At 36.3% G+C, this 24,409-nt stretch overlaps 1 protein-coding gene across 2 annotated transcripts in view; it reads right to left on the minus strand.

Moving 5' to 3' along the window:
• LOC110100831 (multiple myeloma tumor-associated protein 2 homolog) overlaps positions 1–24,409 on the minus strand; it is a 79,869-nt gene that overhangs the window by 35,405 nt on the left and 20,055 nt on the right. Inside the window, exon 2 of one of the 2 annotated variants that reach the window (XM_028696019.1) lies at positions 16,367–16,483. The exons of the other annotated variant lie outside the window; for it this stretch is intronic. The gene's annotated coding sequence lies outside the window, so the exon portion shown is untranslated. The remainder of the gene's footprint in view (positions 1–16,366; positions 16,484–24,409) is intronic. 2 annotated transcript variants of the gene reach the window in all.

Below are 24,409 nucleotides of genomic sequence, written 5' to 3' on the forward strand. Positions count from 1 at the left end.
AAACGTAACTAAGGATAATAAAAATATTACAAAGGATGTGCTTGAAGTATCAAAATAAAAAGCTCCAAATAGTAAAAATAGTTTATAATGGAATCAAAATGTGCAAGAGAAAATATATTTTTAGATGTAGAAACTCTGACAATTGAAAAAACTATAAAGAAGCTTATAAGGAGCCTAAGAAAGCAATATGCAATGCAAAGATATTAGCATTTAATGATTTATATAATAGATTAGATACTAAGGAGAACGAAATATATATGTATAAGTTAGTCAAACTAAGAGATAAGATAAATAAAGAATTAGTTTAAGTGAGGTGCATTAAGGATGAAAATTAAAAAGTGTTTTTATTAGAAGAGTATATTCAACAAAGGTGGATAAGATATTTTATTAAGCTTGTCAATGAAGATTGTGAGAATATGATTGACTTTAGAAACATAAGCACTCATGAAAATAGAAATTTTTTTTATCATCATATTAATAAAACTGAAGTTAGTGAGGCTTTAAGAAAAAGAAGTGTGAAAAGCTATTGAACCTGATGATATTTCAATTGAGATATGGAAATGCTTATGAGATGAGGGAAATTTCTTGGCTTACTAAACTTTTTAATATTATTTAGAAGAATAAAAAGATGCTAGATGAGTGGAGAAAGAGTGTTGATTCCTATTTTTAAGAATAAAGGCGATGCACAAGATTGTGTGAATAATAGAGGAATTAAGTTAATGTGTCATACTTTAAAACTTTGGGAGAGAGTTATGGAGCATAGACTACTTCGTGATACTAATGTTTCTCAAAATCAATTTGGATTCATGTTGGGTAGGTCTATTATTGATGTGGGCAAAAAATATAGGAGAGCCTATATCTCTTGAACCCACAAAAGAAGAGGAAACAAAGCACCAAGATAGAAGGGAATCACTTAGAGATATTAGAACAAACTCTTACATTTCAAACCTAAAATAAACTTAGAAATAAAAACTTACAACTCTTTAAAATTTAAACGACTAGCAAACAAAATGACACCCTAAAATTGCTTCACAATTAGAAGAGGGATACAGGTGGAGTGGCACTTGCGGAGAGACGAAAGAGATTAGAAGCCAAGAAGAAAGGTAGGAAAGAGCTCGCAAGATTTTCGGAGGGGATGAGAAAGAAGACTGACAAAACTCGCAAGCTTTTCCAAGCAAACCCGCAGGTTATAGCTTTTCCAAAAATAACATTTCATTCACTTTTTTTAAACATTACAAGCCCCTCATATTTATAGGTATGAAAGGGGAATACCAAAAGACACAAACATTGAATTCTCATTGGAATTCGAAACAACACAAACCATAAAACTCTATTGCTTTTTACGGAAAAACAGCCCAAGTCCAGGAACCGAAGGAGCAACCACGGGAGCCAAGGAGGCCGCACAGAACCAAGGCGCCAAAGCCACGGGAAAACTCCCAGGCTCGAAAAACCAGCAGCCGGCCGAAAATCCAAAGAGCAAAGGCACGGAAAACAACAGTCCATGGTGGAATCCAAGGAGCCACGGCATGGGAAAACGAAACAACATTCTTGGGATTCCAAAAGCCCTTTTTGGAACCCAAGAGACATCATAAATAAAAACCTACAGAAATAACATTTAATAAAAAGATAAATATGAACTAAAATGTTAACTAATAATGAGCTAACCCTTAGTTCAATAAGTGAACTAAAGACTAGCTCATAAATGAGCTAAAATTTCAGCTCAATTTTGATTGAGCTTGTAAACTCGAGGGAGGTCAAAATTGATTTATTTTGAACATGAGTTGACCCCCCCTTTGTCTACATCAGACTCCCCTTCTTGAGAACTCATCTCCCGATGAGTTAGCTTTGGTTTCTTTCGAGGAGGTGAATACTGTGCATCCAATTCATTGATCAATTCTTCATACTTCTGCATGATCTCAACTCGTTCTTTCAGAAATCGATCTTGTAAACGCTGCTTTTTCTTGAAGTACTTTTCTGTACGTATATGCATCCATGATTGAAGTTTGTATAGTTCATACCCCCGAGGATTTGTTAATTTTGATAGAATCCACCTATCCATAGGATCTTCAATTTCTTCATGTTTGCTTTCTTATGTCTTTTTGTCTTTTTTCTTTTTTTTTTACGACTAAAACAAGACTCAAAGAAAGACTCAAAAGACTCAACCTAAACTTAGACTCACAATAAGACTCACGACAATACTTACAAGACTCACACTTGACTTGACTTGACAAAATAAAACTTGACAATCAAATCCAAAATCTAGGACTTCCTAACTTGTTCTGATACCAAATGATGTGGGCAAAAAAATATAGGGGGAGCCTATATCTCTTGAACCCACATAAGAAGAGGAAACGAAGCACCAAGATAGAAGGGAATCACTTAGAGATATTAGAACAAACTCTTACATTTCAAACCTAAAATAAACATTGAAATAAAAGACCTACAACTCTTTAAAATTTAAACGACTAGCATACAAAATGAAACCCTAAAATTGCTTCACAATTAGAAGAGGGATACAGGTGGAGTGGCACTTGCGGAGAGACGAAAGAGATTAGAAGCCGAGAAGAAAGATTGGAAAGAGCTCGCAAGATTTCCGGAGGGGATGAGAAAAAAGACGGACAAAGCTCGCAAGCTTTTCCAAGCAAACCCACAGGTTATAGCTTTTCCAAAAATAACATTTCATTCATTATTTTTTAAACATTACAAACCCCTCATATTTATAGTTATGAAAGGGGAATACCAAAAGACACAAACATTGAATTCTCATTGGAATTCAAAACATCACAAACCATAAAACCCTATTGCTTTTTACGGAAAATCAGCCCCAAGCCCAGGAACCGAAGCAGCAACCACGGGAGCCAAGGAGGCCGCACGGAACCAAGTCGCCAAAGCCACGGGAAAACTCCCAGGCTCGAAAAACCAGCAGCCGGCCGGAAATCCAAGGGGCAAAGGCATTGAGAACAGCAATACATGGTGGAAGCCAAGGAGCCACGGCATGGGAAAACGAAACAACTTTCTTGGAATTCTAAAAGCCCTTTTTGGAACCCAAGAGACATCATAAATAAAAATAATAAAAAACAATCGAAATAACATTTAATAAAAAGATAAATATGAACTAAAATGTTAGCAAATAATGAGCTAACCCTTAGTTCAATAAGTGAACTAAAGACCAGCTCATAAATGAGCTAAAATTTTAGCTCAATTTTGATTGCAAAAATTGATTTATTTTGAACATGAGTTGAGCCCCCCTTTGTCTACATCAGACTCCCTTTCTTGAGAACTCATCTTCCGATGAGTTAGCTTTGGTTTCTTTCGAGGAGGTGAATACTGTGCATCCAATTCATTGATCAATTCTTCATACTTCTGCATGATCTCAACTCGTTCTTTCAGAAATCAATCTTGTAAACGCTGCTTTTCTTGAAGTACTTTTCTGTACGTATGTGCATCCATGATTGAAGTTTGTATAGTTCATACTCACGAGGATTTGTTGATTTTGATGGAATCCACCTATCCATAGGATCTTCAATTTCTTCAGGTTTTCTTTCTTCCGTCTTTTTGTCTTTTTTCATTTTTTTTTTACGACTAAAATAAAACTCAAAAAACAAGACTCAACGAAAGACTCAACCTAAACTTAGACTCACAATAAGACTCACACTTGACTTGACTTGACAATCAAATCCAAAATCTAGGACTTCCTAACTTGCTCTGATACCAAATGATGTGGGCAAAAAAATATAGGGGGAGCCTATATCTCTTGAACCCACAAAAGAAGACAAAACGAAGAACCAAGATAGAAGGGAATCACTTAGATATATTAGAACAAACTCTTACATTTCAAACCTAAAATAAACTTAGAAATAAAAGACCTACAACTCTTTAAAATTTAAACGACTAGTAAACAAAATGACACCCTAAAATTGCTTCACAATTAGAAGAGGGATACAGGTGGAGTGGCACTTGCGGAGAAACGAAAGAGATTAGAAGCCGAGAAGAAAGGTTAGAAAGAGCTCGCAAGATTTCTAGAGGGGATGAGAAAGAAGACGGACAAAGCTCATAAGCTTTTCCAAGCAAACCCGCAGGTTATAGCTTTTCCAAAAATAACATTTCATTCACTATTTTTTAAACATTACAAGCCCCTCATATTTATAGGTATGAAAGGGGAATACCAAAAGAAACAAACATTGAATTCTCATTGGAATTCCAAACATCACAAACCATAAAAACCTATTGCTTTTTACGGAAAATCAGCCCCAAGCCCAGGAACCGAAGCAGCAACCACGGGAGCCAAGGAGGCCGCACGGAACCAAGGCGCCAAAGCCACGGGAAAACTCCCAGGCTCGGAAAACCAGCAGCCAGCCGGAAATCCAAGGGGCAAAGGCACGGAAAACAGCAGTCCATGGTGGAAGCCAAGGAGCCACGGCATGGGAAAACAAAACAACTTTCTTGGGATTCCAAAAGCCCTTTTTGGAACCCAAGAGACATCATAAATAAAAACCTATAGAATTAACATTTAATAAAAAGATAAATATGAACTAAAATGTTAGCTAATAATGAGCTAACCCTTAGTTCAATAAGTGAACTAAAGACCAGCTCATAAATGAGCTAAAATTTCAGCTCAATTTTGATTAAGCTTGTAAACTCGAGGGAGGCCAAAATTGATTTATTTTGGATATGAGTTGACCCCCCCTTTGTCTACATCAATTATGGAAGATATACATTAATTGAGAGGTTAAATGGAGAAGTATAGTGAGAATAAGGAGGATATTCATATGATATTTATTTATTTAGAGAAGCATATAATAAAGTTCCAAGAGAAGTGCTATGGAGAGTTCTAGAAAAGAAAGGGATTAATAATGCTTATATTCAAGTCATTAAGGATATGTATTCAGAAGTTATTACTTCTGTTCAAACACAATGTGGTTTGACCAAGTCTTTTCCTATTTCAGTTGGATTGAATCGAGGATCGTCCCTATGCTCATATCTTTTGCTTTAGTCATAGATCTTACTAGACATTTGCAAAAGGATGTACCCTAATGTATGCTTTTTGCTGATGTATTCTTCTTGTTGATAAGACTAGAGAGGGAGTTGAAGGTAAACTTGAATTATGGAGGTCAACCTTAGAGTTTAAAAATTTTTGTTTGAGTAGATCTAAAACCGAATACATGGAGTGTAATTTTTGTAGTAATAGATCTAGTGGGGGATTGTGACTTTGGGAAATCAAGTCATTAATAAGAGTACACATTTTAGATATATTGGTTCTATTGTTCAGAGTAATGGCGAAATAGATGGAGATATTATTAGTAGAATTCAAGTTGGATGGTTGATGTGGAGGAATTCATCGGGCTTTGTTGTGTGATAAAAAAGTACCATCAAACTTAAGGGAAAATTTTATAAGAAGATGGTGAGACCTGCACTGTTTTATGGAGCAGAGTTGACCATTAAAAGAGATACATAATATTAAGTTAAGTATTGTAGAAATGAGGATGCTTAGGTGTACGAGTGGCTTTACTCTTAAACGAGCATATAAGTGAAAAAGTTGGAGTAGCTCCAGTGGCATATTAAATTAGAAAGAGTCTCCTTCGATGGTTTGGTCACAAAAAACAATAGGTTCCGATGACTTGATTAGGAGAGTAGATGTATTAGATTTGGCTTATGTTAAGAAAGGTAGAGGTAGACCTAAGAAGACTTGGTTAGAAAATATTAGAAATAACCTTTCTTTAGTATTTTTAAATGAAAATTTGACTCTTAACAAGACACAATGGAGAAAATGGATTGTAGCCGACCCCACATAGTGAGATAAAGTCTTAATATCGTTGTTGCTATTGTAAATTTTTATTCACATGCATTTAATGCACGTGCAAAAAAACTAGTCTACTTAAACAATCAAACTCAATAAAAAAACAAAAATAGATAAAAGAACCATCAAAAGATTAATTTTTATTGATGAATCTAAGCAAAATGATAACCACATAACAAGAACTGTGATTGTAATCAAATAATAAATGCAAGCATTGGAGAGCATCGCATATAACTGGATGACAAAAATCAAGTTGGGGGAGATTTGTCAGCAAATAAATTTAGCCTCATAATTTAATTACTAATATTAACCATTATATCCACAACCATCCATTCTAGCAAATGTAAATGCTAAATACGCCAATAATTATGCTCCATTCTGCAATAAGATCTGACTACAACAACATACAACCTGCTACTGCTACCCCGTTAATTAACAAATCATGCATCTGAGCTTCGTGCATAGCGTTTTGCTCAGCAATGCAATAAAAAAGTTCTTCATGGTGACGAGTCAATTGCTGGCCCAAAGCACAGTGAACGAGTGATATAAGCCCTCTAAGGCCTTGTTATGATAATGTTGTTTGGATCATAATTTACATGATCGCATTTTCATAGGATAAGATAGTAATGAGAGAACTTCATTGTGATAGGCTGGAGAACTGTCAATTAAGAAAAAAACATGATTTTGTTCCTTGACAATAGGTGGAAACATAATACAATGAACTGTCAGCCCATCTGTTGAAGAGTAGTGCATTTCCCTTTAAAAATTTATTAGGGGATAGGGCAAAATATCCTTGATTTGCATAGGGGATGCAACACTGCAGAAAGCCCATTCTTCCTTACTCCGTGATGGCTGGTGCAAATGAGCAGAAGGGCAGTAGGCACTGGATTTGTGTACTTGTGAGTGGCATGGCTATTTGGTAGACAGGGATTTAAGAGCGACAAGTGAGAGACTAAAAGGGAGGAAAGGAATGGGCAAGTGTTGGAGCCTTCCTAGAATAGTTAGACTTGTTCCATGACCGGACACAACAATAAAAAAATCAGACTTGTAACCAAATTCATCCGACGCATGATCACTCATACCTGCATCATATTAACATTCTTCTTTCTCAATTATTGAAAGAGAAGAACAGTGTACTCTATAGTGTATGCACAATGAGGCCCGTTATTTAATGTTTTGAAGAATATCAATGTCTTCCATGAACAGATTGAAGTGTTAGGATCATTACCAACAACCAAATTTGTCAGTAACATGATCACAGCTTATCAATAGTGCAAATAGAGCGTGCTATAGTGCATGGAGGCACAATATTTGCACCTTTGATGATGCGGGGTGTAGACAAACCAAATAGTTTGGGCTATTGTTTAGTTACAAGGACTGTAATTCATATCATGCCGGTTTAATTGGTTCAGTTTTCTTACTGGTCTGGCCCCAAATCAAACATTCATCCAAGCCAAAGCACTTACAGATGAACATGAAGATGATAAGGATGATGAAGAAGATTTTATAGAAGATAATGATGATGATAAAGAGGATAGGGAAATTGGCAATGATGATAAATATCTAGATGAAAGTTAGATATTTTAATTCAATATTGGATTTCCTATTTTTCCATTGAGAATATTTATTATTATCTTTCTTTATGAAAGCCTAAGCACCATTGTTTTGTATGTTATTCTAATATTTTATACTTCAACAACTATGATAGTTTTATTTTTCAATCTAGTTATTTTTTTTGTCAATGTTGAGGTTAAACGTTATAGAGTTAAGTAAAGACAACATCGAAAGCATTTTCTAGAGAGAGAAATCTTTCAGGTTTTTTGAATTTCGTTTACCGCGGGAATCTCGCGGTTGGAGGAGTCGGCGCTGGAGGTTCGCCGGCTGATCTTCGCCGACGTTCATGAATGTCCTGAGTTCATCTGGCTCTTTACGAGCTATTAGAAAAGCTTCTAATGGGATTGTGATCAGAGAAGGTGCGAAACCTCAATGCCGGTCGATTGCTGTGGAAGGTAAGGGGAAGAATGTTGTGATGGACGATTGTGATGCTAAAAAGAGAATTGATGAAGACAGAAATGCGGAATTGTCTGTTCTTGAACCGATTGTTCCGGAGGATTTAATTTTACGTGTTAACAATTTCGCTGGAGTTCTTGATTTAAAGATGGATCGGAATGCTGATAAGATTGTATCGTCGGCAGAGAATCAAAAGGCTGATAACATTGTTATGGCGGGTGAGGGTCATTTGAAGATTTCTGAAACTCCTGTGATCTTGAAAGATAATCCGAGTATGATTGATATCAAGGGAAACAAGGATGAGATTGCTGAGGCTTGGTCGAAGCCAAAACATATCAAGATCTCTTTTAACAAAGATCAAGTTGAATTTACTGAAGATGGAATGGCAGTGAAGTTGAATTCTGAAACGGAGACAAAGAATGCTGAGATTCTGAAAAACTCAATTGTTATTAAAGTATTGGGAAGCAACATACCTTTTCAGTTTGTAGCAATGAATTAAGGAAGCAGTGGAGCAAGTATGGTGGGTTTCATATGACATCAATTGGTATGAAATGGATACTCTGATCGTTCAAGACGAATGATGCGGTTGAAGAAATTTTGAATGGAGGACCATGGTATGTAAGTGGATTCATTGTTGGTATGGACAGATGGTGTCCTGAGTTTGATCCTAATTCATTCAAGGGTATATCAGCTCCGGTGTGGATCAGACTTCCGAACTTGCCATTATACTGCTGGGATGAGGATAATTTGGCAAGGATTGCTTCCTGTTTTGGAACACCAATGTATTTTGATAGTAATACTTTCCGTTGGGGTAAACGTGAATTTGCTCGGATTTGCGTTAGAATTGAATTGGAAAAGAAATTACTTAATGGTGTTTGGGTAGAAGGCTCGGCTGGAAGGTTTTTTCAACGAGTGGAATACGAGAATATTGATCTTCTTTGTTATCAGTGTGGCAAAGTGGGTCATGAAGTGAAGTCTTGTCCAGAAAATGTATCAGTTGGGATTCAAGATCAAAAATGTGGAAAGCCGGTTGATGCTAACAATGAAGACAGCAAAGAAGTGACAGATGGGAAGAAGCCAATAACTAGTGCAGAATTTGGTCCATGGATACATGTGCAGTTTAAAAACAGACGGAAGTTTAACAGTAACATGGTGAATAGAAAAGTAATGGGGGAGAAGAATAAGGTGGAAAACAGGGCAAACAGCAATCTGTTGAATGTTCAGAAGGTTAATCAGTTGAAGAAGGTGACAGAGGAGGCTGTTGTGAAATCTGTCCTTGAACCTGTTGTTGAACCAGTAGCTGAGAAATGTGAGGGTAGTAAACCTTCAGAAGTTCAGATTATTAACAGATTTTCTGTATTAGCTGAGTGCAGTGATGATGAAGACAATGGCAAGATTGTAGAAGATGAGAATTCAAAGAAGGAAGACTTGGAAGGTGCTAAAATAAAAATTATACAATTGGGTGTGGGATCTCAAAGTGGTACTGCCAAGATCAAGTTAGCTAAGGAGTTGAGATCTCTAGGGCCGGTGGAACCAGATTTTAAGAAAAAAAAAAGGGATGGAAGGGTGAGTTCCATTATTGGGGAGAAATCCCCTTTAATTGTTTAAATGAATTCTATTTTGTTTTGGAATTGTAGGCGGGCTAGAAAGAAAGAGGCCTCCTTATATTTGAAAGAAGTGGTGAGAGAACAAAATGTTTTCTTTATTGGTCTTATGGAGACCAAGATTTCAAGTATAGATAGAAGGGAGATTGACTGTTTTATTGGAAAGGATTGGGAGTATTGGCATTACCCGGCAGTTGGTACTTCTGGAGGGATTTTGGTGTTATGGAATAAGAAGTTGGTTTCTTTTGAGGTTAAGGAAACATCTTCCCAGGTTATTGTTGGTGACCTTATGATTCCTAATTTGGGGATTTGGAATGTTGCAACTGTTTATGGAAGCAGATGTTGTGTGGAGAGAAGCAATTTATGGAAGCAACTTGAAGATTGGATGGAGGATTCACTTCCTTCCATCATTGGAGGGGATTTTAATTTTATATTGAGTAAGGAAGATAAAAGAGGAGGTAAGAGGTTCCTTTTCTCTAAAGGACCTAAAGAGATGAAAGGGTTTATGGTAAATTCAGATTTTCATGACATTGGACATATTGGGCCAAGGTTTACTTGGTGTAACAACAAGGAGGAGACCTCGCGGATTTGGGAGAGGTTGGATAGATGCCTGTTAAACTCTTCTACTATTCAGAAGATTCCATTAGCTGTTATTAGACACCTGGCAAGAATTGCCTCTGACCATAGTCCAATTGTTCTTAAATTGGATGCTGGAGTTCAGTTCAAGTCAAAAGCTATCAGGTTTGAGGACACTTGGAGGTCTTACCCGGCTTGTAAGAATATTGTTTTTTATTCTTGGAAGAAGAAGGATATGGGAGATGAGAATGAAGTGCTACAGAAGAAAACCAGCAGAACATTGAAAGACTTATTTTTTTGGAATAAAAATAAGTGCAAAGATTTGAACACACTAAAGGAAAAATTGAAAAGTGAGATTATTGATCTTCAAAGGAAGGAGGCTTTGGGGGAGAATTGGACTGATGAGGATCTTGTTTTGCTTCGTAATAAAGTACATGAGTTCAATGTTACTTTAAGAAGGCTATCTAGATGGTGGAACCAAAGAGCAAAAGCTAAATGGCATGAAGAGGGTGATATGAATTCCAAACTTTTCCACAATTTTGCAACGGCTCGTAGGAATGGAAATCAAATTAATCAAATTAAAGATGAGTCCAATACTTTGGTGGTTGAAGAAGAACAAATTCAGAAGGTTTTTTATGATTTTTTTGAAAAGAAATGGCAACATAAGGAGTGCAGTTTAACGGGCTGGCCTTCAGTTTTACAGGAGCATATTATCTCAGCTGAGGATAGAGCATTTGCTTAGTGAGGAGTTTTCGGTGAATGAGCTGAAATGTTCGGTCTTCTAGCAAGGTAGTAATAAGTCTCCTGGTATAGATGGGGTTACTTATTCTTTTTACAAAAGCTTTTGGAGTATTATATGGGAGACTTTATGGAAAGCTGTCAACAATTTTCTTAAAACCAGTCTTATGTGTAAAGAGTGGAAGGACACATTAATTGTCTTGATTTCTAAAGTCAAGAATCCTTTGGTTCCGGCCAATTACAGACCTATTAGCCTTTGTCAAATGAATTATAAGATTGTTGCTTCTATGCTTGTGAATAGATTGAAGAAGGTAATTTTCAGATTGATTTCAGAAGAACAGATGGCATTCATACCTGGGAGATCTATTTCTGAACACTGTCTTTTGGCTCAAGAGATATTTCATAAGTTCAAAGTTTCTAAGAACAAAAAGGGTTTGATGGCTATTAAACTAGATATGGAGCAAGCCTATGATAGTATGGGATGGGCAACTCTTCATCAAATTCTTAAGTGGTATGGTTTTCCATCTCATTTTTCTAACCTGCTTTTGGAATGTGTTACAGATGTGAGATTTTCCATTATCATCAATGGAAGTAATTCCAATTGGGTTAATGCTCATAGTGGGTTTCGTCAAGGATGCCCACTATCACCTTACCTTTTTATCTTGTGCTCCCAACTACTGTCTAACTCGGTGAATCAAAGAGGACATTCTCTTGGTATTCAGATCTCTCCTAGAGGTCCAAAGATTATACATCTTCTTTATGCAGATGATGTGTTAGTCTTCTCCCATGCTTCTACTACCTTGGCTAAGTCAATGAAGATTATAGTGGAAGATTTTTGCAAATGGACTGGTCAAAAGTTAACTTCAGCAAATCTCAAGTTATGTTTGGCAAGATGGTCAGAAACAATTTAAGGAAGAAGATCACCAAGGTGCTTGGCATTAAGATGGTTAAGGAAATGATGTATCTAGGTGTGAATATGTCTCTTAGAAGACCCAAGATGGCAGACTTTCAGGAGCTTATTAGCAATTTTATGGATAGGCTTAATGCTTGGAGCAAGAAGTCTCTTTCTTTGGGAGGTAAATTTATCCTTATTGAAAATTCGTTACTTTCTATGCCGAATTATTTGATTACTCATTCTTTAGTTCCCAAGAAGGTGCTTAATGAGCTTGAAAAGCTTTGTAGAAATTTTATTTGGCACAAAAGAGATGGATCGAAGGGAATGCATTATGTTGCTTGGGATGAGATTTGTAAACCTAGGTGATTTGGTGGTTTGGGTTTGCACTCTCCATTACTTAGACTTGGATCTCTTAGATCCAAATTGGCATGGAATTTTATAGAAAAGCCTGATTCATTATTTCATAGAACAATGAAGAGTAAATATAGGGATGATATTATGCATGAATTTCACAAAAGTACTAGCTCTAGTGCTTGGCGTATCTTGCTGGATGGAGGGAGGACTTTGAAGAGTGTGGTCAGATGGAGGATTGGCAAGGGCAATAGCATCAGTGTCTTAAATGATACTTGGCTACTTGACAAATGTATTAACCGGTGGCCTACTTATGTGGATTGTGATTTCCTTGAGAATGTAAAAGTTAATGAGCTCTTATTAAGCAATGGGGAATGGAACTATATGATGTTACAGAGGGCGTTGCATCAGGATTTGGTTTTACTGATTAGTCAAATCAGCATTGATCATGAGATGGATGATAGAATAGAACTGATAAATTGGTGCTCGGGGAAGACAGTTTCAGCATTGGCACTTGAGTCTGCTGCTTCCTACAGACTTGATGAAGAGGAGAAAGGTTATTCCAATTGGGTGCTGAAGTTAAAATTGAATAAGAAAGTTGAGATTTTCTGGTGGAGGCTTGGCAAAAGAGCTATTCCAACTAATTTGTTCTTAAAGAACCGCAATTTATTTGATTATGTCAATTGTGCTAGGGGCTGCCAATCCATTGAATCATATGAGCATATTATGGTCCATTGTAAATATATGGTGGAGGTGATTATGAAAATACGGGAATGGGGCATTCATATACCAATTTTTCAATCTTTGGATACTTGTTTACAGGTATTGGAAAAGCTTTCTGCACAGAATTCTGGAATTGTGAGGATTTATTGCACGGTAGTATATTTGTCATGGAGGAATAGGAATGATGTCAAGCATCAAAAGCCTGCTTTGCCGTGTTCTTTGGTAGCTTCCAATGCTCTTTACTTAGCTACTTCTAATTCTAATCCTTTTCTTACAAGCTGGGGCACTAATCTCCTTAGGGAGTCCCAACATCCTTGGTGCCCTCCTCCAAAGGATTGGATTAAAATTAATGTGGATGCTTCTCTACTTAGATCCAATCAAGCTGGAATTCGTGGCATTTTTAGGGACTACAAGGGCAGATTTATCAGTGCTTTGGGAAGAACAAAACTCATTGGGATATAGCTCAACTTGAGCTAGAGGCTGTCATTTCGGTGAGGGAGTTCCTTTGTGAATGGATGCTTGAATGCAAAGGAATCATTGTTGAAAGTGATAATGTAAATATTATCAAGTTCATTCAAGAGTCTTTGAAGAAGAATAATTGGCATGTGGATAGGTGGCCGGCTAAGGATCTTTGTTTTTTGAATGACTTCAATAAGGTAATTTTCCATCATGCCTCTAGAAATTGTAATAAGGTAGCTAATTGTTGTGCTACTTTGACTTTGGAAAATAGTTTTTACTTTGATAGGTCTTATTTGGAAAACATTCCGTCCTTGTTGTGGAATCGAATCAAGGAGGAATGTGATCCCTTTATTACTTGTAATTAGCTTTGTCTTTTGGTTCTTAATGCATTTGATTGCAATTCTTCAAAAAAAAAAAAGTTGAGGTTAAACGTTCATAATTTCTAGTTATGTGCATCTTATTTTTTTTATTTAAAGATATTTTTTCTCTTACATCATTCCATTATAAATATATTACTAAATTTTTTTTAGTACTTCACTTTTTCTAAAGTAGCATGAGCCATATTCTATATTTATAACAAATCCTTCTACCAAAATAAACCATTCTCTGTTGAGAAGTATGTTTATTTTCTTTTCGTGTTTTAATTACTTTGATATAATTTTGTACCCTTAGACATCTTTATGACTCATGAGTTTTTGCTTTAGAACCCTACCATAAATGGTGACTTGTAGAATGGTCATGTCCCCTACCCTTTCTCCCTTTTGGACTCATATTCAACTACCTCTTAGAGGTCTGCTTACACCTCCTTTTTGGATTTTTTTTGCCCTCCTATTCTTCTCTTCTTCATCAAGAAGCATTCAAAAGAAAACAAGACTTTCTTTCAAGTGTTATATCATGACTAAGGGTTCTCGGGTGGCTATATAAAAAGAAGATTGTTACACCCACTACAAATATTATTATGAAGTCCTTAATGGGTGACTGGCAAAGCTTTAAAAAAAATGAAGATGTAGGTATGGAAGTTCATAATGGAATTGGAAAGATAGGTGGGGCCGAACATCATGCAATCGAGGGTAACATATTAAAGTGAAACAACCAATAAATTTTAGGAAATAATAAAATTATTACAAGCTCACTTACTTTAAGATTAATGAATCCTAAGAAATAGCTTTAAGAATTATCCTTTAAATTTTTGTTTAGGCATGCAGTTACACTTTTAAGAGAACAGATTAATTTAAAAATAAAATTATAAAATACAATAAAACTAGATGTACTGGTAATAATAATTGAAGGCTAATATCAAGAACTTTCACCTCGAGTTTCCCTCTCGCACTTACACTCTTTGAGGAGCTTTAGCGAAGAGAGACCTTTAGCAAACTAAGAGAAACCACTAGGACGATGATAATGCCGATGGTCTTGATCCACGGGAGTATAACCGGAGAAGGAAACACAGGTGAACGTCCGATGAGCTGCCACTGGCCAGAAGGTCATTGTAAATCGATCGTCTCGGCGAGATGGTAGAGTATACGATCTACGTAGCCTTCGACGGAATCTTCAAATTCCCAGTCGGGATCAAAGAAAGGTGATTGTAGGCATGGTTTAAAATTGCGCAATATGAGGCTCTCCTTGAGGCCCGCCTTTACGCAATTCCAGTAAAAAACGCCTCGATGCTTACGCCGCGAGTTTTTTTATGAGGCTTACGCCTCAACTTAGTTGAGGCCCGCCTTGAAGCCCGCCTCGCCTCACTGGAATGAGGCTTACGCCTCACGCTATATATATTAAAACTTACATAAATCTTGAAGTAAATGTCCGACATTGGACTCTATAGGAGAGGAGGAAGGAGAGAGCAGTTCACCATAATGATGATTCAAATGAAGAACCCCTTAGTGATTACAGTGCTGATGACTTATGAGTTCTTATGTGATATGTCATTAATATGTTAATGTAGGGGGGTTTACTTTGAATTAGGAATTAATTTGGGAGAGAAATAGGAAAGTAGAGTGGGCCGGCCATGTAGGGAGGGGATTAGGTGTCAAGATTTAATGAATTTGGGCCTAAATGAGTTAATTATGGATTGGAATCAAATCTGGATTTTAATTCCATATTTGATTTAATTGGGAAGTTTCCTAATTGGGTTTTGACATTAGGAAAGTATTTAGAATTCAAATATTTAATTGAATTCAAATATGGATACTTTCCTAAATGGCAAGGAGTTTATTTTAGGAAGGTAATTAAGTGATTTGAATTTTGAAATTCAAATCATGGGGCAAGGGAGGCCAACAGCTAAGGCAGGATTAGGCGGGGTAAACAGAGAGTGCAGGGCGGCGGACCGGCGGCTGGACATGGGTGTGGGCTGTCCGGCGGATTGGTGTGGTGGAGGGGGTCGGTTAAGGGGAGATGACAAGGGACAGGTGAGAGAATTGGGTCGGCGGTGGGGATGAGGCTAACCGGCGGCTAGATGAGGGAAACGTCGGACCACGAGCCCGAAGGACCTCCGCGTCTGGTGGGTATTGCTTTGCCCATGCCTTGGGACTTCGCCACTCAAGAACTCATAAGCTCGAGAAAAAGAAAATCAGGAACTTTATCAGCCAATCATTAAAAACCAATACAAAGACTATGGCCACTATATATAGGCCTCAACAATGAAGAAAAATCAAAGACACATATGCCCTCCGGGCTACAACTCACTAAACTCTCTTGTTGTGGTACAAAGGTCAACTAAAACAAATAATAAAATAATATTAATACAATAACATAAAAGAACTCATAAATAGATGCTCCTAATCGTGGCCATCAATCTGCGATGTCTCATGTGATAAACGCACTGGAATCTTCTGCTGATGTCCTAATCACATATATCAGCAAAAAGTTTATATATATATTTCAAATTAGCAATAGCTTTATCATTAAAGTATCCCTAATAAAAAAACAAAAAAAAAAGTATCACTAATACAGACCTAAGTTAGCTATTTATATAGCTCCTTAATACAATGACTAAATTTTACCAAACATAATAAAAAATAACATAAGTAATTAAATGACCAAAACAACATAAACAATTTAAAAATAACTTCAAGTTTGAATGATATAAATATAAAAAATGACTAAAAATGACTCTGAATGATAAAAATAAATAACACTATAACAATGAAAAGGTGAACACATATATAAGTTGTTTGTCCTTCATTAATAATGCCAAATTACAAATTCCTGTACCTCGTAGATTAAAAATAACCTTGCACCAATAAACTCAAAAAATAGACAATATTGAGCTTCAGCTATAGATCATCAAGTGGTCGATGATCATCCAACCAAGGGTTTAAGAACTCCCATCTGTGATCCCATATGAAAGATGTTGTCGAAGAATTAGTAATTAATATTATCCTAAAGCATGTAGAAATACAACTAAAGGAATCACTGACATTAAACACCAAAAGCTTGAAAGTTCTAGATTAGGTAATATATCCTCAACCCAAAAAGTAGAACTATATGATAATAAAGTGTGAATACAAAATAGACAATACATCCTAATTTTCTAATAACACTTGGTCAAATTTAGAGGCATTAGAAGCAATATCATATAGCTAAAGTGAAGAATATATGTTATGGCTATACAATCTTTATCTTCTATTAAACAAAAAAGAGTATAATGAGGAAGGGCAATGAAGCCCTTTGAAACTTTCTCATGGATGTAACATTGACAACTCAAAGGCAAGAAAAAATAACTAAGAATAGACACCTAAGAAGTTCCAAAAAATGTTCCAGTAATAACAACCAATTCTCAAGAAAATAGGCATTCTAAAGCTGCAAGAAGTAGAGAGAGAAAGTTTTGAATTCTGGTTTTCGTGGGTGTTGCTGTCGGTGATCGGTTCACCGGTTACGCATGGAGGCGGATGTTCATCATTCTTCGACGGATAACATGAGTCGGAATGATGATTGTGCAGTTCCTATTGAGGAGTTAGAGAATAAGAAATCGAGTGCAGGGAGATCTGTATCAAGATCTGCTATGAATTCGGAGGAGGCGCGAAGAAGACGTGCGAAAGGTTTCTTGGTTATTAATGATGAGGTTAGCAATGTATCTCATAATGTTTCATTATGTTGAGGGGAAAGGCAAATCGATTGAGGTGATTTCGGATTTGAAGACTCCGGAAAAACTAAGAAAAATTGATGTTAATGAGGTAGGCATTGATCGGGGAATGTCTTCTTCCGGGATGAATATTTTTTGTTCAGGGTTTTGGTAAAACTAATGCTAACCAGAATAGTAGTGTGATTGTTGAAAATCATCGGTTATCTGACAAAAATCTTGGAAGCCGAAAAGCTTCAAGTAAGTAATACAAACAGAGATGAATGCAGAACAGGTCAAGGAGGTTAATGTAAACCAGATGGCTGATCATTTGGCTGAAAAGAAAATGGAAAAGTTGATTAGTGGTAATGTATGGAGTAGAAAACCATACATCAATTTAAATTTCCGAGAAGAAGAAGCTATTTTATGGAAGATGGTGAGGCGATTCAATTAATTAAAGAAGATGAAATAAAGAATGTGAACCTATTGGATAAATCACTGGTTTGCAAGGTTTTTGGAAAAGACATCAAGCCACAAGAAGTTTCTTGGGAACTTAGAAGACAGTGTGCTCGTTTTGACAATTTCCATTTCATGACTCTTGGGAAAGGGTGGTTCCTGTGCTCTTTCAAAACAGTTGAAGCCTTGGAAGGAGTTCTAATGGGAGGACCATGGTTTGTGAAGGAGCATATAATTGGTATGGAGAAATGGACACCGGAGTTCTCCCCGTTATCTATGGAAGGTCTTACCTCTCCGATTTGGATGCGAATGCCGCAATTATCACTACAATGCTGGGATGAAAAAAACATAGCAAGGATAGCAGCTGCAATTGGCAAACCAATGATGTTAGTGGCAACATGTTCAGTTGGGGCAGAAGGGAATTCGCCAGAATCTGCATCCGAATCAAGCTGGAACAGAAGCTACCGGCTGGAGTTTGGGTTGAAAGCTTGGGAGGGAGATTTTTTCAGAAATTTGAGTTTGAAAGAATTTCGAATTTCTGCTTTGAATGTGGAAAAATTGGTCATATGAGGGAGGAGTGTTTGAAAGTTAATGCTGTAGAAAACAAGGTATCTTCTAAAGATAGTATGCAGGAATCGCATCAGATAAATGCAGAGGAAAAAAGGGACAACTACGGTCCTGGGGTGCTGGTGAACAATAAGAGGAGAAAATTTAAAGAAGCTTTCAACAAAGCCACGGATAGGGAAGCTGTTGAGAAAAAGACCCAGAAAGTTCAAGCTTGGAATATCAAATCGAAGAAAACAAATGTGGAAGAAGAAATAAAAGAAGCAAACAATCTCCAGAATGAATTGTATTAAATTGTGTAATACAATTCATTCTCTGGCTAAGCATCTTATTGAAGAAGGTGAAATAATTGAGGAAAATGTGGAGGTATTTGAAAAAGGAAAATTTGATCTGGAAAACAAGGAAAAGTTTGATATGGAAGACAGTGTTCAAGAAATTTCAGAAGGGATTACGGAAAACAGATCTGTTCTGGAGGTGAAGAAAACTGCTAATCCTTTTGAAACTTTGGGAGAAATTGAAGAAGAAGAAAATGTTAACTTTCTGACATAGAAGGAAATATCTCTTGTTGAAAACAAATTAGAAGTTTTGGGTAATAAAATTCAGGATAAGCAGGGGAAAATTATCAAGTAACCATTAAGATGTCTAGTGGTAAAACCAAACTTGCTAAAGAGATGAAAATGCTTGGACCTATAAAAGGGAAGCATATAACTAGAAGAGGTGAGGGAGGAGATGTAAAGGCTGGGGCCTTTAACCCGAAACTTTTTTAATGACTTCAATTTTAGTATGGAATTGTAGGGGAGGCAAGAAGAAGGCAGCCTCCCACTACCTTAGAAACATGATTAATGAAAATGGTATTTTTTTCATTAGCTTACTAGAAACAAAAATGGAGAATTTGAGCTGTATTGATGTTAAAAGGATGGTGGGTAGTGAGTGGGATTTCCACCATATTGCAGTGGCTGGAAAATCTGGAGGCATTCATGTTCTTTGGAAGCATAGAACTGCATCTTTTAAAGTTACTGTGACTTCAAAACAATGTATTATCAGTGAGCTGACTACACCCAAATGCAAAACTGTTAATGTTTGCATTGTCTATGGTAACAAAAGCTTGTATGATAGAAGGAACCTTTGGGAAATGATTGAGAGTCATTTAAATTGTGAAATCCCATGTTTAGTTGGTGGAGATTTCAATTGCCTTGTTAACAATAATGAGAAATTGGGGGGAAAAAGTTTTGTTTTCTCCCAAGGCCCACAAGAAATGAAGGAGTTTATGATCAACAATGACTACCATGATATCGGTTTCGTCGGACCCAATTATACTTGGTGCAACAACAAAGATGGACTTGCTTGAATATGGGAAAGGTTAGATAGAATGTGGCTTAATTCCAAAGCAATCATGGAATTTCCTAATGCAGTTATCAAGCATCTTCAAAGGATATCTTCGGACCATTGTCCTGTTCTCATACAACTCGAAGATAAAGCAAGGAATTTTAAAAAAGAATTCATATTTGAGAATTTATGGTGCTCGTATGATGCAGCAAAGGTATTATCAACAAGGCTTGGAGGAAGAAGGATTATGGTACTGCTAATGATGTTCTTCAAAGAAAAATAAAAAGATCGCTTAAGAATCTTTTTACTGGAGTAAGAACAAATTGAAGGAGTTCAATTTGAGGAACCAGGTGCTAAAGCAGGATATTTTGGAGTTTCAGAGCAGAGAAGCAGCGGAAGGAGGCTTGAGTCAGGGTGATCTTTTGCTACTGAGAAGCATGGTGGCAGAATTTAATGCTAACCTGGCAAGAATCGCAACCTGGTGGAGACAAAGGTCTAAATGTCAATGGATGGAGGAAGGTGAGAAGAACACAAGTTATTTTCATACTTACGCATCAGCCAAGAAGAAGAGTAATCAGATTCTTCAAATTGCTAAAGAGGATGGTTCGTTGGTTCCAAATCAGGAAGAAATCCATTGTATCATGGAAAATTTTTTCAAACAGAAATGGCACAAAAGAAACTGTGAATTGAATAACTGGCCGATTTTCAAAAGCTCTGAGTGCATTCAGGAAAATTTGAGGAATATTTTAGAAGCTGAGTTCACTATGGAAGAATTGAAGTTCACACTCAATAATATGGGTAATAATAAATCTCCTGGTGCTGATGGGGCTAATGCTCATTTTTTCAAAAATTATTGGAGCATTGTAGAACAGGAAACTTGGAATGCCGTGAACAGCTTTTTCAAAACAGGGGAGATGCTAGAACAATGGAAGGAAACGGTGGTGGTGTTAATCTCGAAAATTCAAAATGCCAAAGAGTGTTCTAAATTCAGACCTATATGCCTATGTCAAACAATTTACAAGATGGTTGCTGGTATGATTTTGAATAGATTTAAAATTTGCCTACCGGATGTCATCTCTAAGTTCCAGGGAGCTTTTATACAGGGGAGGAGCATTTCAGACAACTGCATTATTGCACAAGAGATGGTTGGTAAGATGAGATCATCCGTTGCTAAGCCAGGTTTTTTTCTTCTTAAAATCGATATGGAACAGGCATACGACTGTATGTGCTGGGAAACTCTTGAAAAAGTTTTGAAATTGACTGGATTTCCTGATAAATTAATTCTGCTTATTCTTCAATGTATTTCAAACCCGAAATTCTCCATTGTTATTAATGGTAAACGGACCGAATGGATTAATGCTCAATGTGGTTTCAGGTAGGGGTGTCCGTTATCACCAAGCCTTTTTATTTTATGTTCAGATCTCCTCTCTAAAGCTTTTAATGAGTATAAGGAACAGTTGGGCATGAAACTGGCTTCGAATACTGAGAAGATCACTCACTTACTGTATGCTGATGACGTTCTTGTGATAGCAAAGGCGTTCAGTAGGAATGCAAAGATTTTGAAGAGAATTTTCAAAAGTTACTGCAGATGGACGGGTCAGGCAATCAATTCACAGAAATCCATGGTTCTTTTTGGTAATGTTGTGTCCAAAAATAGAAGAAGAAAGATAAACAAAATTTTGGAATATAAGGAAGTCAAAGAGTTACACTACTTGGGTATTAAACTGGTTCTCAGAAGATTGAAAGCTGAAGATTATAATAGCACCATTGAGAAAGCAATGAGTAAGCTTAATTCTTGGGGCGCTAGATGGCTATCTCTGGCGGGAAGAATCCTCCTAATTAAAACTGCATATTCGAGTATGATTAACTATTAGGTGGCACACTCCCATATTCCTAAGAGTATTTTATTAAAGGTTGACAAAAGCTGTAGGAGCTTCTTGTGGCACAAAGAAAATGGGAAACAAGGAATGCATTATATTGCTTGGGAAACTCTCTGCTTACCTACAAGCTTAGGGGGTTTCGGCATTCATGGAGCTGCAGCAAGTCAGGGACCGTTAAGGTCGAGAATGGCATGGATGTTCCTACAGAACGAGAAATCTCTCCTCCACAAATTTCTATTCAAAAAGTTTAGAGTAATTAGATGGGAAGATAACGTGAAAAGAGGTGCTTCTACTGCTTGGAAATTAATAAAAGATGGCATTGAACATCTGAAACCAATTGTTAGATGGAAGATTAGCAATGGTCAAAGTATCAATATAAATGCTGATAATTGGATACTTGATAGAAGTCTTAACAAATGGCCGGCATTGTGCAATACGATGGATATTGAAGATAAGAAAGTTTCTTTTCTTATGAATGATGATGGGAGTTGGAATTCAGGAAAATTAACTAAATTGTTTTCTGAGGATATGGTAAAGATAATACGGCAAATGGAGAAGGGTACAAATATTGTTGAAGATAAAATAGAGTTCATTCATTCAAATACAAGCAAAACGGTTTCGGCGTTAAGCACTGAGGCTATCTGGTTTCAGAAGGAAAGCAAGTATACCAAGTACATTTGGTTGAAGAAGTTGAAATTGGATCAAAAGGTGTATTTGTTCTGGTGGAGAGCATTGAACGGAGCTTTACCAACGATGGAGTGGCTTTGTTACAAAAGATTAGCTAATTCGAAAGAATGTCCAAGAGATTGTCATGAGAATGAAAATGCAGAACATGTCATTATAAAATGTAAAAAGCTGAATGCTTTATTACAGGAATTGAGAAGGTGTGGGTTCAATGTTCCTGAATTTCAAAATCTGGAGGAGTGCACCAAGGCTTTAGAGCAGGATTCTGGAAAGGGTCTTGTGAAGATTTATGTTGTGGCTGTTTTCTATAGCTGGAAATCAAGGAATTTGACAAAGCACGGTAATGCTGAAATTACTTTAGCTTATGCTGTAGCAGAAATTATCTCCCATTCTTCTCATCTTCAGTCAAATCCAATTGAAAAGAACTGGTACACCAACCAGCATATGCTGTCCAAATCTTGGTGTCCCCCTCCTTACGGTTGGATTAAACTGAATGTTGATGCTGCTCTTTCGGATAACTACATGGCAGGTATTGCCGGTGTTCTTAGGGACTGCAAAGGAAGAATGTTATGTGCTTATGGTAGAAAGCTTACTCATTGGGATATTGCTTATTTGGAACTCAAAGCAATTATGTCTTTTGGAAGCTACATTCAAAATTGGTTTTGTAATTACAATGGAATAATCATTGAAGGAGACAATGTAAATATCACGAAGATGATTCAAGATTCTATCAACTTGAAGACCAGCAAAGGTACCAAACCGGGCCTTTCTTTCTTACAAGTTTTCAATAATGTCATTTTTCTTTTTGCTCATAGAGAATGTAATAGATCGGCAGATTTTTGTGCCAAGTATGCGTTGTTAGGAGATTTTTTTTGGGATTCTTTTATTGAATCCGACCTTCCTGCAAGTTTCGTAGACTTGTTCAGGAAGGATAGACCTTTGTAAGTTTTTTTTATTTCCAGTTTAATGCAATTGCATCTCTTTTTTCAAAAAAAAAAAAAAGGCGAACTACTTGATTATAGGAGGTGACAATATGTCTTCATACATGTTAGGTTATCAACATGCTTTGACCTAACCTACCATGATGGAAGCCCTCCGATTAGTCTATCAACAGTTGTAGTTTAGCAAACTATAAGTGGGTCTTACTATAAAGATTTATATTTATTAGCCCAGAACAAAAGTCAAAGTAGATGCCTAATTGAATAAAAGGTCAAAGATGATCCTCAACAAACTCCTCATAAGTTAAAGGATTAAATACTTATGGTTGACCTCATGAGCCCACAAGCATGACAAGTTTATGTTGATGGTAGCAATACATGTAGGATGCCACTAATGTTTAATACCAGTACTGCAGGACTAATAGCAAAGATGGATTAATATAGAGACTATGCCAGCTAAAGATGGATTCAGCTTACCTTTTTTAGGACAACAATTATGCTGATTCAACTTGGGGTTCTATGATGTCAAAAAGTAAAAAATGAAAATAGACACAAAACTTATGAATGAATCACCAGCAAATTAGAGCTAAATAAAATCATATTCATATTCAATGAAGTAAATTTACTTCAAGGATGGTTTATGGCCAACAGATACACTCTACCAGGTCTCATTTTGATCAAAAACATTTTATTCAAGTTTCTATACTTGATTAAATAAAATTATTTATAAATAATCCATTTTATTCATATAATATCCTATTTTTAATAACCCCTATTCATTTTATATACAACATTCATTATATATAAATAAAATCATTCCTATAAGTATCATTTTCTTGCTACCCAAATTCGCTGAACTGTTGTCGATGTCCACATATGTTATATGATTTTGGCTATGCGCAATAATAGCTCCTTCATAGTAAACAATTAATTTGACTTCTTTATCCTTCTCAAAACTGATGAGATCCTTTTTATGTTTTTGCCCGACATCTCAATATTTTATTTATAAGTTTTTTAAAGTAAAAATGATATTATTACATCCAATGAAAATAGGTAGAAAAAACTTTCAAGCTTTTTTTTTAAACTCTCTATGAAAGTTCTCAGAACACAATTAATGAGCTCATTATTGATTCTTTTTGAAAAACTTTTGTTCACTGTTTCACTCATCAACTGAGAGGTGCACTTTAACGTATATAAAATCCTATTCTTAATTATCCTATCAATATGTGAATAACATTTATTATATATAATAAAAAGCATTTCTTGTACATCTCCATTCCTTAATAAACTAAGCTAGTAGAACCAAACGAAGCACTATCATATGCCACAATGTTGTGGGATTTTGACC

Source organism: Dendrobium catenatum, unplaced genomic scaffold, assembly GCF_001605985.2.
Source record: "Dendrobium catenatum unplaced genomic scaffold, ASM160598v2 fragScaff_scaffold_72, whole genome shotgun sequence".
Taxonomy (NCBI): Eukaryota; Viridiplantae; Streptophyta; class Magnoliopsida; order Asparagales; family Orchidaceae; genus Dendrobium; species Dendrobium catenatum.